The 6,907-nt window shown below is 38.3% G+C and overlaps 1 pseudogene; it reads left to right on the forward strand.

Moving 5' to 3' along the window:
- The first annotated feature begins 4,173 nt into the window (after window positions 1–4,173).
- LOC102834590 lies at window positions 4,174–5,362 on the forward strand (annotated as a pseudogene).
- Window positions 5,363–6,907: the final 1,545 nt, after the last annotated feature.

The following is a 6,907-nucleotide window of genomic DNA, read 5'->3' on the forward strand; positions in this document are numbered from 1 at the left end:
AGATTGTATCATCTGCATATCTCAGGTTGTCTTCCTCCAATCCTGAAGCCACATTTTTCTTCATAGAACCCAGCTTCTCAGATTATTTGCTCAGCATACAGGTTGAATAAGTATGGTGAAAGAATGCAACTTGTTACACATCTTTCTTAATTTTAAAACATTCAATGTTCTTATGTTCTGTTTGAACAACTGCCTCTTGGTCCAGGTACAGATTCATCATGAGCACACTTAAGTGTTCCAGAACACTCATACTGTGCAATATTGTCCATAGCTTGTTAAGAGCCACACAATCAAAAACCTTTGCATAGTCATTAAAGCACAGATAAACATCTTTCTGATATTCTCTGCTTTCAGCCAGGATCCATCAGATATCAGCAATGATATCCCTTGTTCCACGGCCTCTTCTGAATCCGGCTCAAACTTCTGAAAGTTCTCTGTCAATGTATGATTGTAGCCGTTTCTGTATTACCTTTAGTAAAACTTTACTTGCATGGGATATCAAAGATCTTGTCCAATGATTTCTGCATTCCATTGGGTTACCTCTCTTTGGAATGGACACAAATATGGATCTCTTCCAATCAGTTGGCCAGATAGTTGTCTTCCAAATTTCTTGGCATAGGTGAGCGTGTGCCTCCAGTGCCAACTCACTTTCTTGAAAGATTTCAGTTTTCATCCCATCACTTCCTGGTGCCTTATTCTTTGCCAATTCCTTCAAAGTACCTTGGTCTTTCTCCTTCAGTATCATTGGCTCTTGATCATATGCTACCTCTTGAAATGGCTGAACATCAACCATTTCCTTTTGGTACAATGACTCCGTGTATTCCTTCCATCTTCTTTTGATGCTTTCTGCATCATCCAATAATTTGCCCAGAGAATCCTTCAATAATGAAAGTCAAGGCTTGAAATTTTTCTTCAGTTCCTGCAGCTTGAAAACTGCTGAGTGTATTCTTCCTTTTTGGTTTTCTGACTCCAGCTCTTTGCACATGGTTTTGTAATATTTGACTTTATCTTCTCAAGCTGACCATTGAAATTTTCTGTTCAGCTTTTGGACCTCCTCATTTCTTCCATTTGTTTTAGCATCTCTGTGCTGGAGTGCAAGTTTCAGTGTCTCTTCTGACATCCATTTTGACTTTGCCCTTCTTTCTTGTATTCTTAATGACTCTTTGCTTTCCTCCTGTATGATGTTCTTGATGTCATCCCACAACTCTTTTGGTCTTTGGTCTTTAGTGTCTAATGCATCAAATCTGTTCTTCAGATGATCTGTAATGGCCAATACCAGTCCATTTCAGCTCACTAATGACTAAGATATCAATGTTAATGTGTTCTGTTTCATTTTTGACAATTTCTAATTTTACTAGATTCATACTTTGTACATTCCATGTTCCGATTATTAATGGATAATTACAGCTGTTTCGCTTCATTTTGAGTTGTGACTCATCAGAAAAGGAAGGTCCCATGGGCTTTTCTCTTCCAGGCTTTACTCCATTTGCGCCATCACAGTCAACTCTACTTTGAGGAAGCAGCTCTTCCCCAGTTGCATTTTTAGTGCCTTCCAACCTGAGGGGCTCATTTTCTGGCACTATATCTGACAGTTTTTATCTGTTATTTTTAAGGTTTTCAGTGACTAAATATTCAGAAGAAGTTCTTCATTCCTTCTTCCTAGTCTGTTTTTGTCTGGATGCTTGTCTGAAACCTGCCCACCATGGGTGACCATGCTGGTATTTAAAATACTAGTGGTATGGCTGCCAGAATCACAGTAACTCACAAACCACCACAGTACCACAAACTGACAGATAAGTAGTGGTTCTGACTCATAGAGGCTCTGTGTAGAGTTTCCAAGGAGTGACTGGTGAGTTTGAACTGCTGACTTTGTGTTTCAAACTGATCTGTGGTACAGAGCGTATCCAACAGAGCCACCCCAGCAGTCAGGGAACAAAATGATGAAAACTTCTTACATATCATCAAACTCTTTAAAGTAATGAGCCTGGGGGCTGAGAAACATAATCTCAGGGGATATCATGTTCAATTGACATAATTTAGTCCACAAAGACTATAAAAATGCTCACAATATAGTTTGCATCCTACTTTGGTGAGTAGTGTCTAGGATCTCAAAAACATATGAGCAAACATCTAAGTTGCATCTATTGTTGTCTCCATGTGTGGAAGAAAGGAAAGTGATGAGAATTGAAGATGCTTGGAACTACATGGTTCCCAGCTACACTACCAACTGCTCTGAAAGGGATCACATTAGAAGGTCTCAGATAAAGCAAGAGAAAACATGGAACAAAATTCATTTTTTTTTTTTTTTTTTAAAGACTGGGTTTATTTCAGTCTAGGAGCAGAGGTCCCTGGGACCATCCATCAACGGAGAAGAGCGGAGAGTGGGACCCTACTCAGAGAAGCAGTGAAGCCTGAGATGGAGGCTGAGACAGTGACGTGGAGAGATGGAGCAGCTGGGGACTTTAGACCCAGAGAGGGAGAGGGGCTGTGTGCTGATGACCAGGGGGCAGGCTTGTAGTGTATACCGTTTGATTGGTTGATGATGCATGGAGGTGATTGTAACCATGGCAATGAAACAATATACGATAGGATGAATGTAAAATTAATTTTCTCCCATGTAAACTATCACATAATTTGCAATAAAACATTTTTAAAAATTGTAATATTGAAGTATGTTGTAGCAAAATATTGAGCAATACAGGAAGCATCTAAAGAGATGGAGGGAATATACATAGCCATTGTACCAAAAAGAAATGATCAACATTCAACCAATTCAGGAGGAAGCATATGATAAAGAACTGGTACTACTAAATGAAGATGTCCACGCTGCCCTGAAGGCATGGTGAAAAGGTCTTCAGGAATTGACAGACTCAATTATTTTACAAATTGGATAAAATGATGAAAGCACTCACTTGCCTATGACAGCAAACTGAAAGAGACCCATATTTATGCCCATTCTAAAGAAAGGTGAGCCAACAGAATGCGGTTTTGCTAAATATAATTTTTTAATGGTTGCAAAAGTACAACAACAGGAACTGCCAGAAATTCAGATTACATTCAGAAGAGAATGTGGAATGAGGGATGTCACTGTTGATGTTATATTTATGTAGAGTGAAAGCAGAGACTACTAGAAAGGTATCTACCCATTCTTTTTTAAAGCCTTTATAAAAACATTCTATTGTGTGGGTCATAAAAAATTGTGGATAGCATTGAGGAAAATGGCAATCCCAGAACACTTAATTGAACATATACATAGAATCAGAGGTAGTTGTTCAAACAGAATAAGGGAATACTGCATGGTTTAAAATCAGTAAACTGTGCATCAGGATTGTATAATTTCACCATACCGATTGGGCAGTGTTTTGTTCTGCTGTGCATAAGGTCGCTATGAGTTGGTACCTACTCGATGGCACCTAACAACAACAACAACAACATTCAGTATGCATGCTGAGCAAATAATCTGAGAAGACAGATTATGTGAAAAAGAATGTGGCATCAGAATTAGATGGTAATTTATTAACAACTTGAAATATGCAGATGACAGCACCTTGCTTCCTGAAAGTGACAAGGACTTGAAGCACTTACTGATAAAGATCAAAGACTACAACATTCAGTATGAATTAGACCTCAACACAAAAAAGCAAAAATCTTCACAACTGAATCAATAATCATCATCATGATAAACAATGAAAATATTGAAGTTGTAAATGATACCATTTTACTTAGATCCACAATCAATGCTCATGGAAACAGCAGTCAAGAAATCCAATGACTTATTACATTGGGCAAATCTACTGCAAAAGACCTCCTTAAAGACATCATGCTTGGCAAGGCAGAGGTTCAGTGAAAAAGAGGAAGATCCTCAACAAGATGGATTGACACAGTGGTTGCAAAAATGGGCTAAAAAATAGCAATGATTGTGGACTAGTGCAGGATCAGGCAATGTTTCCTTCTCTCGTACATAATGTTATAAATTGGAACTGCTTGATAACAGCTAACAACACAAACTTTTCTTTATGGTGTCTGCTTTCGAATCCATATTTTACTCTTTCTACTTTAGGATTTGTGTTTCTTCGGTTTTATTTACCTTTGGATTATTAGCTATCTATTGTTGTATAATGAACTATTCCAAAATTTAGTGGCTTAAAAAAAGGCACACATCTGAGTCCTAAGATGATGGCCACCACAAAGAAGCCAGCTTCAGAAGATGTCAGTATTACTTTTGAAGATCAACAAACAATAAACACACTTGCATGGAATTCAAATAGAATCACAGGGTTAAAAGAAGAAATAGAAATAAAAGAGAAACAATTCCAAAATTTAGAAGATACTTGTAATGACATCATGCTGGCATATAATGACTGCTTAATACTCCACGGCACATAACAACAACAACAATGATACCTTATCAAGCTGGTCATGTTTTCATTAGCCATTTTCAAGAGGAAACACAAGACATGTTAGAAGAAGCAAAGAAAAATGTTCAAGAAGAAATCGATGTCTCTACACCTATGGAAACAGTAGCTCAAAAGAGGGAACAAGTCCTTACAGCAAGAAAGAATCATTCCCACCCCCTCATACACAGAATAGACAGGGATGTGCAACTTGGACATTGGCTACCTAAAATGGGGGGCAGGAGGCTACAAAGGCAAGAAGTGACTGGCTTACAAGCTTTCAAGAGGGAACCTAGATCCAGAAGGCCTGGAGGAAGGTAGAATCTCAGTGAGTAGTATTCAATCTGACTAGGCGGGGCTGATGCAATGAAATGCAGACGGGTCTCTTGTGATACAATAGTGAATAATTGTTATCAGGACTGATTGTGAGGGTGGGAAATGTAAAGGTAGACATTTTATAACAAGGAGGGGAGTGATGAACTTTTCAGTCTAGGAGCAGAGGTCCCTAGGACCATCAAGGGAGAAGAGGAGAGAGTGGGACCCTACCCAGAGAAGCAGGGATGCCTGAAATGGAGCCAGAGATGATGACGTGGAGCGATGGAGCAGCTGGAGACTTTAGATCCAGAGAGGGAGAGTGACTGTGTGCTGAAGACCTGGGGGATACGGGGGAAGGATTGCAGGGTATACCCTTTGGTTGGTTGATGATGTATGGAGGGGATTGTAACCATTGCAATGAGACGATATACGATAGAATGAATGTAAAACTAATGTTCTCCCATGTAAACTATCATATAATTCACAATAAAACATTCAAGAAAAAAAAATAAATCAATGTCTGTTATAACAAAATATTGAGAATGCAGGAAGTGATTCCACGTGGAATCACTTCAGTGGGTGTTAGCAGATTTGAAGATCAATTATGTGCAAAATTTAGCAGCAACATAAACCTTGAAGCTGATTCAAGTTAAACATTTTTCATACATTTCTATTTGCTTAATAAACTTGAATATTTTTTTTTTTTTTTTTTTTTTTTTTTTTAAGAATACATTTGCTATCACACACTTTCTGTGAGCAAGGAATCCTAACATGGCTTTTAGCGGAGTCCTCTGCTTCAGGATCTTTCACATGACTGTAGTCTGGGTTGTGTCTCAGCTGAAGACTGGACTTGGGAAGGATCCATTATCAAGTGCACTCATGTGTTGCTGTTGTTAAGTGCCATGGAGTCGGTTCAGACTCATAGCAACCCTGTCTAAAGTTTCTGAGGAGTGACTGGTGCTTTTGAATCAATGACCTTGTGGTTCAACCCAACCTTGTGGTCTAGTGTATTATCCTGCAGTGCCATTTAGTTCCTTGTGGGCTGTTGTTGTTGTTAGGTGCCATCGAGTTGATACCAACTCATAGAGACCTTATGCATAGCAGAACGAAACACTGCTCAATCCTGAGCCAACCTCACTACTGTTGCCACGCTTCAGTCCATCAATGCTACCACTTGGCCAATCCATCTCGTTATGAGTCTTCCTCTTTTTCTCTGCCCCTCCACTTTACGAAACATCATATCCTTCTCCAGCGACTGGTTGCTCCTGACAATACGTCCGAAGTATGAGAGACGAAGTTTGGCCATCTTGGCCTCCAAGGAGCACTCTGGCTGCACTTCTTCCAAAACAGATCTATTGGTTCTTTTGGCAGCCCATGGCACTTTCAATATTCTCCTCCAACACCATAACTCAAAAGCATCAATTCTTCTATAATGTCTTGCCACATGGACCTCTCTAACAGGGCAGCTTACAGCTTGACAGAAAGCTTCATTAGAGCAAATATGTAAAGAGAATCCGAGAGAACATGCAAACAAGGAGAAAGTCACAGTTCCATATAACCAGATTGCAGAAGTGAATTCCCATCACTTGCATATTCTTTTTATTAGGAGTCCATTAGGTGTAGCACAGCCACAAGGCTTTGAATACTAGGAGATGGGAACCATTTACCATTTTAGAAATCTGTTTTAAATAATATGTGTGCAATTATTATTGCAAAAATTTTATATTGGAGAGATCTAAAATTATGTTTTAGCATGCTTAAAGTTCTTAAAGAACTTTAGAAATGAAAAAGATGATGAAACAATACAAAAGACTAATAAAATTAATATAATCTGAATACCTCTCTCTTAAGTAATTTGGAGACAATAGTGATCCTTGCTTGTTTCAGCCTATTATTATCAAGAGATTTTTCATTTGTCACTATGTCATTTTTCTTTTTAAACATTACAACAACTCTTTTTACTTTAATGACTTAAAATAACACTATTTAAATATAATTCCAAGTGTAAAGTGATTCAAAGCTCATATTAAACCCTTTGTATCATGATTGTCTCGTTAATGAATTCATTATGGCTACTCATTTGTTTTTTGTCTTGATTTTTTTTTTCTTCTGATAGATATTCAGAAGTGCATTAAGTGTTGTGCCTCTTGAGTCTTACATACTTGAACTTTTCTTTCTGTTACCATTACATGTGAAAG

This window comes from Chrysochloris asiatica, unplaced genomic scaffold (genome assembly GCF_000296735.1).
Source record: "Chrysochloris asiatica unplaced genomic scaffold, ChrAsi1.0 scaffold00002, whole genome shotgun sequence".
Classification (NCBI taxonomy): domain Eukaryota; kingdom Metazoa; phylum Chordata; class Mammalia; order Afrosoricida; family Chrysochloridae; genus Chrysochloris; species Chrysochloris asiatica.